The sequence below is a fragment of the Schistocerca americana genome, chromosome 11, assembly GCF_021461395.2.
Source record: "Schistocerca americana isolate TAMUIC-IGC-003095 chromosome 11, iqSchAmer2.1, whole genome shotgun sequence".
In the NCBI taxonomy this organism is placed as follows: domain Eukaryota; kingdom Metazoa; phylum Arthropoda; class Insecta; order Orthoptera; family Acrididae; genus Schistocerca; species Schistocerca americana.
This window is the reverse complement of record NC_060129.1, coordinates 145,999,297-146,011,359: the sequence shown is the minus strand read 5'-3', so window position 1 is coordinate 146,011,359 and position 12,063 is coordinate 145,999,297. Positions and strand designations below refer to the sequence as shown.

The following is a 12,063-nucleotide window of genomic DNA, read 5'->3' as shown; positions in this document are numbered from 1 at the left end:
AGGACACTAATGAAGTGTTTTGGGCATACATCTGTCCAATGCTAATACTTTTCTTGTCCTGACATTTTGACTGATTAGCATACAGCCATCATCAAGGTTAATCGCTGGCAGAATTTAAATCACTTGACACAATACAGTGGGGTAAACGTGCATGCATCAGAAATAACACTGTCTGTGTCAGATGTAGTAAAAGGTACATAATACATACGATACACACTCTACAAGAACACTGCACCGAACACACGATATACCTGACTTCTACAGCCCAGCAGATCAGCAGTGGCCGAATATCATATTTCCACCGGTCATTCACTTATCACAATTAGGTCAAGATGCCGGTCAAAGCCTCATCCTACTGCGATTCAGTGATCAAGGACCCCACAGAAATACAATTAGCAGGCTACTTGCTCAACCGAGCCGCGGGTATCCAGCTCGACAGATTATGAAAATCCCTCATTTCACTGAATGTGATTTTCACTCTGCAGCAGAGTGTGTGCTCATATGAAACTTCCTGAAAGGTTAAAACTGCATGTAAGACCGAACTCAGGACCTTTGCCTTTGCAGTAGAACACTTGCCCACGAAAGGCAAAGGTCACGAGTTCAAGTCTCGGTCCGGCACATGGTTTTAATCTCTTCTCAGATGAATTATCGTTACCACCAGTCTTCACGGTCTGTGATTCCAAAGGATGTTGTCCGTAATAATCAACCACATTATCCGTACTTGCTTTGTTTTAATCTCGGGCACAGATTTTTATCTACAATTGGCAGTCTCATTGCCAACATTGTTATTTCTGACGCATGTGCATTTACTTCACAGTACTGTGTTAAATGGTCAGTATAAGAGGACTGCCTGGTCTCGATTTAGTTGTGGTTATTCCTTCACATTTCCACTTCACTGACTGTCGACATGTGGAGCTTTAGAAGGGTCGAATGTCCCTGACAAATTTGTTGACGACTCGTCAACATGTGACGCCAGTGAACTCTCCTGACAAGCGTATTCTGTCATCACTGCTTCTCTACTGACAACCCAATACTCACCGTTTCTTTATGTACTGGCAGGTCCATCTCTTGTGACATACCACGAGTACCGGTATGAAATGGGCGTTTTTTTTTGTGGAAATGAAACACTAATTTTGAATTGAAAAGTAAAAACATTTTATTCAAAGTACTGACCATTTCTTTCTATACATTTTGACCACCTTTCTGGCAATTTGTGGACACCACGCCAACAAATATGTTCGTCTTTTGAAGCGAACCAATCAGACACCCAATTTTTGACTTCTTCGTAGGAATCAAAGTGTTCCTCAGCCAGTGCGTGTCCCATTGGTGAAAACTAATGGTAGTCGGAAGGGGCCAAGTCTGGTGAATACGGCGGGTGTGGTAGCAGCTCCCAGTTAAGTGTTTTGATTGTATCCTGAACCAATTTTGCTTTGTGTGCAGGTGCATTATCGTGTAAAAAAATTGCTTTGCCATGTCTTCTGGCCCAATCTAATCTTTCTTCAATCAATGGATAGTTCAAATTGATCATTTGTTGTCTGTAGCGATTAGTATTCACAGTTTCATCAGGTTTTAGAAGCTCATGATACACCACACCTTTCTGGTCCTACCAAACACAGAGCATTGTCTTCTTTCCGAATCGATGTGGTTTTGCAGACGATGTTTATGGTTGTCCCGCATTAACCCATGATTTTTCCCGTTTAGGATTCTTAAAATAAATCCGTTTTTCATCTTCAGTAAGAATTCAATGCAAAATTGATTTTCTTTCATGTCTTTGAAGCAAAATTTGACAAATGGTATTTCGGTTTTCCATCTGTCTTTCATTCAATTCATGTGGCACTCATTTTCCACGCTTTTGGATCTTTCCCATAGCTTTCAAACGGTCAGAAGTTTTTTGTTGTGCAACATTTAGCATTGCTGCCATTTGCTTCTGACTCAAAGTATCATCTTCATCCAATATCGCTTGCAATTCGGCGTCTTCAAACTTTTTGGGTGGTCTTCCATGTTCTTCATTTATTACATCAAAATCATTACTTCTGAACTGTTGAAACCATCTTTTGCATGTTGCTTCTGATAGAGCACCATATGCCTCGACAAGCATTCAATGCGACTCTGCAGCACTTTTTTTCAAATGAAAACAAAAAATTAATGCATTCCGCAAATCATCACTTTCTGGTGCAAAATTCGGCATTGTTAACACGATGAAAACATATGATGATGTTTGTTCCACGACTTGATGTATACTAAATATCTTTCACAGATGTCATACCAAAAAAAGAGAAAGAAAGGAAGAAAGGAAGAAAAAAAAAATTAGGGCTTGTTCACAACAAATGTTCCTTATTGACACATTTGTATCTAAACGTTCATTTCATACCGGTACACATGGTATAGTGGTCAACTTCACATTACATAGAGGTGTCCCGATACTTTTGCTTAGATAGTGTATGGATATCATAAATTAAAGTCCTCCAAAACGTTTTTCTTTTTTTGGGTTTTGGACGATCTCAGGAATTAATGAACAATCCTGACACAATTTTCACTAACAGATTGATCGGTTCACAAGGGCAATTAACAGACAACCTGTTAAGAGTGCATGCATCAGAGATAACCACTATGCCAAGAAAGTTGTCTTGTCACACACTGAGGTGACAAAAGCCACAGGGTACCTACCAATATTGTCGCAGAGCACCTTTTGCCGAGCTAACTGCAGCAGCTCGACACGGCGCAGACTCGACAAGTCGTCGGAAGTCTTCTGCAGAAATATTGTGCTACGTTGCCTCTACAGCAATCCGTAATTGTGAAAGTGTTTCGGTACAGGAATTTGCACAGAAATTGACCTCTCAATTATGACCCACAAATATACGATGGGATTCGTGACGAGTGACCTGGGTGGCCGAACCATTCACTATAACTGTCCACAATGTTCTTCCAACCAGTTGTGAACAACTGTGGCCAGGTGATATGGGGCACTGTCGTTCATAAAAATTGCACTGTTTGGAAACACGACATCCACGAATGGCTGCAAATGATCTCCATGTAACTGAACATCCAAAGGACCCGGGCCATTTCATGTAAACACAACACATATCATTATGGAGCCACAAATGGATTGCAGAGTGCCTGGTTGATAACTCGGGTCCACAGCTTCCTGGGGTCTGCGCCACACACGAAACCTACTGTCAGCTCTTACCGACCAAAACCCAGACTCGTCTGGCCGGGCCACCTTTTTCCGGTCCTCTAGGGTCCAATAGACACCGTCTTGAGCCCCAGACAGGCATTGCAGGTGATGTCGTGCTATTAGCAAAGGTACTCGTGTAAGATGTCTACTGTCATAGCCCATTTACACCACATTTCACTGCACTGTCGCAATGGGTACCTTCGTCGTATGTCCCACACTGATTTCTGCAGTCATTTCACACAGCGTCACTCGTCTATTAGCACCGACAACTCTACACAAACACTGCTGCCCTCTGTCAGTAACTGAAGGCCGTCGGCTACTGCGTCGTGAGTGGTGAGAGGTGATGCCCGAAGTTTGGTATTCTCGACACAGTCTAGACACTGCGGATCTCGCAATATTTAATTCTTTAACAATTTCAGAAATGGAATGTCCCACGCGTCTAGCTCCAAGTACCATTCTGTGATCAAAGTCTTAATTCATGTCGTGTTGCCGTAATCACGTTGGAAACCTTTTCACAAGAATCACCTGAGTACATGACATCTCCACCAATGCACTGTCCTTTTACCGTATTTACTCGAGTCTAAGCCGCACTTTTTTCCGGTTTTTGTAATCCAAAAAACCACCTGCGGCTTAGAATCGAGTGCAAAGTAAGCGGATGTTCTGAAAAATGTTGGTAGGTGCCGCCAGAACTAACTTCTGCCATCGAATATATGTAGCGCTACACAGGCATGCTTTGCAGGCACAAAGATATGGTGCCAAAAACTCTGAGTCATTAAAAAAAAAAGTGGAAGACGAGCCTTTTTCTCCACCCCGAGTTTTGACCACTTCATTTTCATACATTATCCAACGAAGGAAATACAAACTCCGTATTTTTCATCTTCGAATGTAGCAACATTTCACTGTACTACGAAAGTTCGAGCGGCAAGACTGTTTGGGATGTTTGTCAATATGGCCAACTGAATTTTTTTCCTACCTGTGATAAGAGATAGACGCTAATAGGAACTTTTATGAGTTGTGAATCACATGCAGTATTCTCTTCACCATAAGAATAATACGAATATAAACATTTTGCCATGTATTCTTTCGTGTTTGTTGCTATCTCATTTAAATCCTGTCTGCCTAATAAACTACGAAACTAGAGTGAGAGAACAGCAAACGGGGAAGAATACACATATGTCATGTTTATATTCGTATTATTCTTATGCCTAATAGTGATACAGTTAGAAATGAAGCATGGCAATTGACTAGATTTTTAAATCTTTGATGATTAATTTCGGTGCAGAATGTAACGTACTAAAAGAGGCGTCTACAAAGGTTTCCAAACGGAGAAAAATTTTCGCTAAACTCTCGTTCAGAACATCTTCTATCATACGCAGTCTATTATTTGGTTCTTGTCGATCATTATCAAAGAGAGCAGCAGTGTAAGTAACAACAAATAGCAGTCTCTTGCCACTGTTTCGCTACTGAGATGATTCCTCTTTTTTATTTTTATTTATTTATTTATTTTTTTATTGTAAGCGGCGGTACCGTGCACAAAAGCAAGCAATGTGGCGAGCGGCAACAGGCCGGCGTAAACACTCTTTATCAGAAAGCGACTAACAATGCATGGCACAATACAGTAATGCATTTTCAGCTTAGAGTGACGTAAACACCTTCAAAAAGGGAACGGCACTTATCAGATCAAAGACAAATAAGCAATCAATTCAAACCGGATGAAGCACTTGAAAAAGGAAGGGTACCCGTATAAATACGGACAAAGCGCCTGACGCATAGCAATGGCTACCTGGTAAAGCTTAACTGCTAAGCTTACGACTCAAACCAAACTACTGTAGCTGTATCGTCATTCGTTCAACCTAAATTATGTCTCGTATCACAATGGACCAACTTTGTTTCGATTTGGAGGTGCGGCCTAAAACTTTTCTCTCACCTTGAAATTCGAGTCTCAAATTTCAGGTGCGGCTTAGATTCGGGAAATTTTTTTCCTTGATTTCGAGTCTCATTTTTCAGGTGCGGCTTAGATTCGAGTAAATACGGTATTCCTGGTGTACATAAAACGACCACCACCTGTATATATGTATATCGCTATGCCGTAACTTTTGTCACTTCAGTATATTCTGGAGCAGCGTATCTTCCCAAGAATAAATGAAGACAAACATAACAATGACGATAATCCATGTAAAACAAATGAGTTGATAAGTCATTCAGAACTGTATATTCTGGGCCTGAATTCTAAACTTGGTAGAGTTCTTGACTCCAATATGAAGACTGAAGTAATGATTATATAAACATTAGCGTAACAGTTGTGAAGAATATGTGGGAAAAAAGTGCCAGTACACTTACTGAAGAAAAGTAGAAATTGTTCTGTATTATTGTCTTTCACCAAATATTACATGATAATAAAAGGTGGTACACAGTTGCTGCATTCATAATAAAGGTCAACTATGTATCTATGTATTTTTTTAAAAAAAAAAAAAAAAAAAAAAAAAAAAAAAAAAAAAAAAATGGGGGGGGGGGGGGGGGGGCGGGCGGCAGATTAATTTCTGATTATCGCTAACTAAAAGGAGTAAAATCTAAATTTTGAAATACAATCTCCCTCGTTCAGTGTTAGAATGTAGCAGTGCATCTGTACATGTATTCTGTTAGTTATGATGAAGGGCATAACGCAAAAGCTTAGCAACATTTGAATCTCGCTTACGTGCCTATCGACCACTGAACACCTCGACTTTGCAGCAGTTAGTACTTTCGCTCCTTTCAATATTTATATACTAAAGGAGAGTTAGTGTTACACACGACAACAAAGGTAAAGCAGTTATTAGTGGACAGCTCATCATTGCTGCCCCTGACTGTAGCTTCTAGATCAGAGATATTTTCAGTAGTAAACATCCATTTTCAGTAACAATATTTCACTTTTCTGTGTAAGTCTTCAGCATTTCCAAACTGCAACTCGACAGAGGATAAAATACTGCGACTGGAGATGGTGTATTACTAGTAAAAATACACCTAACGTAAAGGAAAAGCACTTCCACTTTTTCGGGTGCACAAACAGATTACAGGGCCGGAACAGCGACGTTAAAGCGAAAGGTGAGGAGCGGGAAGCTGCGTAGGTACACTGGATAGAGTAAAGGAAAACAGCACGTGCCTTTAATACACAGGGAAAGGTAGCAATAGGAAAGCAGCGCAACACAACAGTCTTCGCCAGCCTCTCTCTCTTGCCAAAAAGAGGAAGTCGACTGCGAGAGACGTACCCACGCGTATTGGCGGAGGCTCGGGGTTGCCTGCAATCAGAGGGAAACATCACGTGAGACACAACTGAGCACACACAGTCGCACGGCTTGTAAGGCAAACAGGTGCTGCAAAGAAATGCAACCGACATATTTTTGTGTACTGACAAACAGTCTTAACAACCTCAACATAACGATGACCCTTCTTACAGTGAACATTAACATGTTTCGGAGCAAAGGGACAACTGTATTAAACACGGAAATGGGCTCGAATCGAGCTGAACTCAGAAATCTGCAGACTGTACATATGTTAAATGCAGATTTTTGCCCTGAACTATAATCAAACCTACAAGCAAAATTTCATGTATAGAATTGAGTTTAATTTCATTTGTCATTTCACAACTTAATGTCACTACAAAAGTAATGAGAAAATTTGAAAGTAATAAAGAAGTAGTTTCAGGTACAAAAGCTAAGGAGATACATGAAAACTCTACTCCCAGATGCCTTATGTTCAAAATAATTGCTTGGACCTGTACAATTAGATTAAGGACATTATCAGCAATGTAAGAAATGGCTGCTGCTGATAAATGGAGGCAACTGATAATTATTGAGTCCAATGTGTGTAACTACTGTAGTAACTCATTTAGAAACCCAATCCATGGAGATTATCCCAGTGGAACAATGTTAAGAAGAATGGTAGTTATTTAATTATTGTGGCTTCTTTCCCGTTCTGCTGTGATAGTGTATTGACTTGATGTTAGAGATTTCAGTATAGACAGATAACTAATTCTCTTCTTTTAATCTGCTGCTTCTTCATAACTTTGTATTCAGCGCTGTCGAAAAAAATCTAGCTTTTCTAAATTTCTAGGGCTTGTGATTTAAATTGACTTACAACTGTTTCATTTGGTGAAAAAGACATTCTTTTGAGAATTTACAAATCAATGCATCCCTACACAATTTGTATGGAAACACCCATCTGCTGCTGACTCAAAGTGCCTGTACACAACCCACACACAATTAATTTTTACCATACATCCCCAACAAATAAATTGGCCACAATATGCCAATATCAGTGGAGAGTTCCCTCAGATTAGCTTTCAACTATACGTATTAGCACACTGCAGTACGGTGTTTGCTTCTCAATTTTATGGAAGCAAACAGCTCATATAAATGGACATATACACCACTTGACAAAATAAAGTGAAGCACCCAAAAGACACGGGCCTATGTCAATGCAACTTTGTACACATACATAGAACTGGCACGTACATACACGATTAGAGTTACGGTTCTCGGAGACAGGTCGAACAGCCACCATAGTGCATCAGATTTATTTGTGTTTAACATTATTACCAGGCCTAGTAGGATATACAAAGGGTACAAACAGTGTTAGATGTCGAGTTATCACTCTGGAGGACACGGAGATGCCCTGTATTTGCATAACACAGTGTAATCGACACTTTAAAAGAGTGTGTTCCCATTTAACAGGTTGGTCGAATCACACAATATCCAGGTTTTTGTGGCACTAAAGTATGACAGTGACCCACTGTAGGACCGCACAGGAATGCGAGAGCACGAGTATTCATCATCAAGAATCCAGGTGACCAGATCTGACCTCAATGAGAAAGGATCACCTTCAGCACCGAGCACTTTGCAATTCCTTCACATCTGTATCTGTCACTAAAGAACAAGTAATGGACTCCCTGCAACATTCTGTATTGTCACATACCACTGGTCACAGACCAGCAGCCGTCAGACTAGGAAAGTACTGTCCCACGTGGTGGCTTTCTTTACTGCAACATAAATGTACAATGGGATGTACCCTCTGCCGTGCACCTCACGGTGGTTTGAAAAGTGTACATGTGGATGTAGATCTAGATGAAATTTCTGCATCTGCAGTTGTGCTGCAATTGAGAAGCCTGCACTGATGACGAATGCGTCACACCGTGTTCGACAACGAATCGCAGCTCTGCTCTTCTCCGGACAACAATCGTCAGTGAGCACGGTGCTGACTTGAACTGGTTCCACTCTTCCAATATTTTGGAGACTTACAGCTGTCCTATCACAGTGTGGGGAGCTGTCGCATATGACTTCGGGTCACGGCTGCCAGTGATTAAAGGAATTCTGACGGCACAGCGGTACGTCAGGAACATTCTGTGCCTCACCAGTTACCTCTCGTGAGACGGTACCATGGTGCAATTTTTCAACAGGTCAATGCCTATCCAGACATGGCCCGTGCCTCTATCAACTATCTATGTGATATTGAGGTCCTACTGTGGCCAGCAAGACCACAAAATCTGTCCCTGACAGTACTCCGTCTCAGTGGCAGTATCCGTGACATCGAGGACCAGTTACAACAGTTGTGGGCCAGCTCGGATCGGGAGAGGATACGACGGCTCGGTGCACTGCTCCCCGTCGAATCGGTGCACGCATTACGGTAAGAGTAGGTGCAACGTCATACTGATATGCAGGCTATTACTGCCAAATTCTTTGTAAATTTTACTCGATGTTGCAATCACTGAAACGACATCACATACCATCTCAGCTTGTGAAGTTTCATTTTGTTTCCTCCTGCATTAAATTGCCACACTGATAACTGTTTTTTTTTACAAATCTGCCTGCTTTTACTTAATTAATGGAACAAGGTTTTACCGAGTTTGACGCAAGTACCTGTCGGCATTTAGTGGTTAAGCATTCGATGAAAGTCATCCCACAAAATAACTTCTAGTAGGATCGATGAGAAGAGGTGAATGCTCTGCAAAATAGCATGTACTGTGAATTATAGATACAATTTTTCTTTCAAAGAAGAGTAAACTTGCCGAAGTGGTACAACAGATGAGTGTGAAATGTTAAGTACAATCTTTTTGCCTGGAGCAGCTGGCAGCAGCAGAAGGGAAGGTTATTTCTCTGAGTCTCTCTCACACTTTTTTTAAGAAAAAAGATATCATGTCTATGGAATCCATGTTCACCCAATATTTACAGTATAGAGAATGTACTAACTACCACAATGGCATTAAAATTTTTTTTTAGTAATGATCAGTTTTGATTTTCAGCTAACCACGTTTAGATCTGATCATTACCTCCACTTTAAAGGTAGTAGATCTGTTGTGCAAGCAATATCACACAGAATGCAAACTTGAACTCAACTGCCACAAATTTCTGATGTGTTCCTGATGGTTGATAAATTCTGTGTTGAAATTCCAACACCCATTTATCAACTGCACGAATTACATGAAAAAATAGATGAATATTATCCAGTCTCAACGTATTTGTGTTATCAAACATATCTGTAGCAGTACTTGTATGAAAAAATATAGATTATAACAAAAATATGTGAAATTATTTAAATAAACAACACTTCACAATACACCAGTAAAGAAGACCCTTTCAGGACATACCACATGCAATATACAGTAAGAAAGCAGCAAAAGACAAATGGGTCTTTAGAATTATCCAGTAATATTCAGTGGACAGATATATGAAAAGGAATGCCAGGTTCAAATCTATGAAAATTTTTTGATATTTACAAAATGGGGCTATGCAAGTTATGTTCCCACGACAAACAACATTGACAAGTTATATACGGTGTATGAGGGGACCCTTTCAAGTTTTTACAAAAACAACCTAAGAAATTCTTTTTCCAGTGAAAGTCCTCCAGGGGGGGGGGGACCCTCATCTCACATTCACGCAAGCACAACCCACTCCCCCCCCCCCCCCCCCCCCCACAACACACACACACACACACACACACACACACACACACACACACACACACACACAAAGGCTCACTGTAGTCTCCAGGTTGCACTTGTGTGTCTGTGCATTAGTTTTCTATGTCCAATGGAGGATTTAGTCCGATAGCTGAAGATTTTTAGCATTCTCTTTCTATCTGTGACTCAATGCCTCCTCTACGTGGTGAGAAAGGAGAGTAGTAATCTATCCTCTCGATACTGATGTTATTCCATACTGGATTTTCCACTGTTAACATTAATTTGAGTTTTGCTCCACCAAACTCTCAATACTTCAATGTGTCATGTGATAGCTGGCAACATCAATTTTATTGATAACTTGTGGCAAACAAATTGTAGTATACCATTCAGCGTTACCTGTTCTTCGATCCCCTACAGCAATGGTCACATCATGTCCAATGTAACCAAAACAACATGCAATAATATTGGGAGGGCTTTGTGATTGTACTGTATTTCTTAGTTTCAGTTGATCCAAACAACTTGTGTTTGCTTTGTTTCTTGCTCAGACAAATACATCTAAGTTTTGTCTCCTGTTGTGACATCATACCCAGATCTTAAATTTTCTTGGTCGAATTTTTGGAGCACTTTGTTACACCAGTTTACACAACCCTCTAACTGAGAATTGTAAAATTGTGTGGAAAACATCAGAAACAGATCTTTTTCACAGCTGTAAATTCATGTGAAATAAAATGTACTGCCATCTCAGACATGCCTGCCACTATTTCTACATCACAGTAAAGGCACAAACATTTCTGTTTTGCTCATTGTTTACCATACATGGGTTTGTCAAACAAGCATACCGACATAATTATCATCAAATTTAATATCATTTTTAAAGCAGCTGTCAGGCTGTGCATACTATGTTGCGAAGTATTATGACACTAGTGGACCATATACGAGGTGCAATGCAGGATATACGAACTTCACATCTTCAAAATCTGCTCCGGCTGCCAGATACACTGAAGCACCAAAGAAACTGGTATAGGAATGCAGATTAAAATACAGAAAGATGTGAACAGACAGAATACGGCACTGCGGTCGGCAATGCCTATTTAAAACAAGAGTCTGCTGCAGTTGTTAGATCAGTTACTGCGGCTACAATGGCAGATTATCAAGACACAAGTGAGCTCGAATGTGGTGTTATAGTCGGCGCACAAGCGATGGGAAACAACATTTCTGAGGTAGCAATGAAGTGGAGATTTTCCTGTATGTCCATTTCACGAGTGTACTGTGAATATCAGGAATCCGGTAAAACATCAAATCTCTGACATCGCTGGAGACAGAAAAAGATCCTGTAAGAATGGGATGAACAATGACTGAAGAGAATTGTTCAACGTGACAGAAGTGCAACCCTTCTTTAAATTGCTGCAGATTTCAAAGCTAGGCTATCAACAAGTGTCAGTGTGTGAACCACTCAATGAAACATCATCAATACGGGCTTTTAGAGTCGAAGGCCCACTTGTGGACCCCCGATGACACACCGACATTGGACTGTCGATGACTGGAAACACATTGCCCAGTCGGACGAGTCTCGTTTCAAATTGTATCGAGCGGATGGACGTGTACGGGTACGGAAACAATCTCGTGAATCCACGGACCCTGCAAGGCAGGAGCAGCCTGTTCAAGTTGGTAGAGGCTCTGTAATGGTGTGGGGCATTTGCAGTTGGAGTGATATGGGTCCCCTGATATGTCCAGATACCACTCTTACAGATGACACTTACGTAAACTCCTGTCCAATCACCTGCATCCATTCGTGTCCATTGTGCATCCTGACAGGCTCGGGCAATTCCAGCAGGACATTGTGACATCCCACACGTCCAGAATTGCTACGGAGTGGCTAAGGGAACACTCTTCTGAGTTTGAACACTTCCGCTGGCCACCAAACTCCTCAGACATTAACATTATTGAGCATATTTGG

At 40.9% G+C, this 12,063-nt stretch overlaps 1 protein-coding gene across 2 annotated transcripts in view; it reads right to left on the bottom strand.

Annotated features, from left to right (window-relative positions):
• Window positions 1-12,063, bottom strand: part of LOC124553788 (dynamin-like 120 kDa protein, mitochondrial) — a 199,490-nt gene that overhangs the window by 109,786 nt on the left and 77,641 nt on the right. The gene's annotated exons all lie outside the window — the stretch shown is intronic.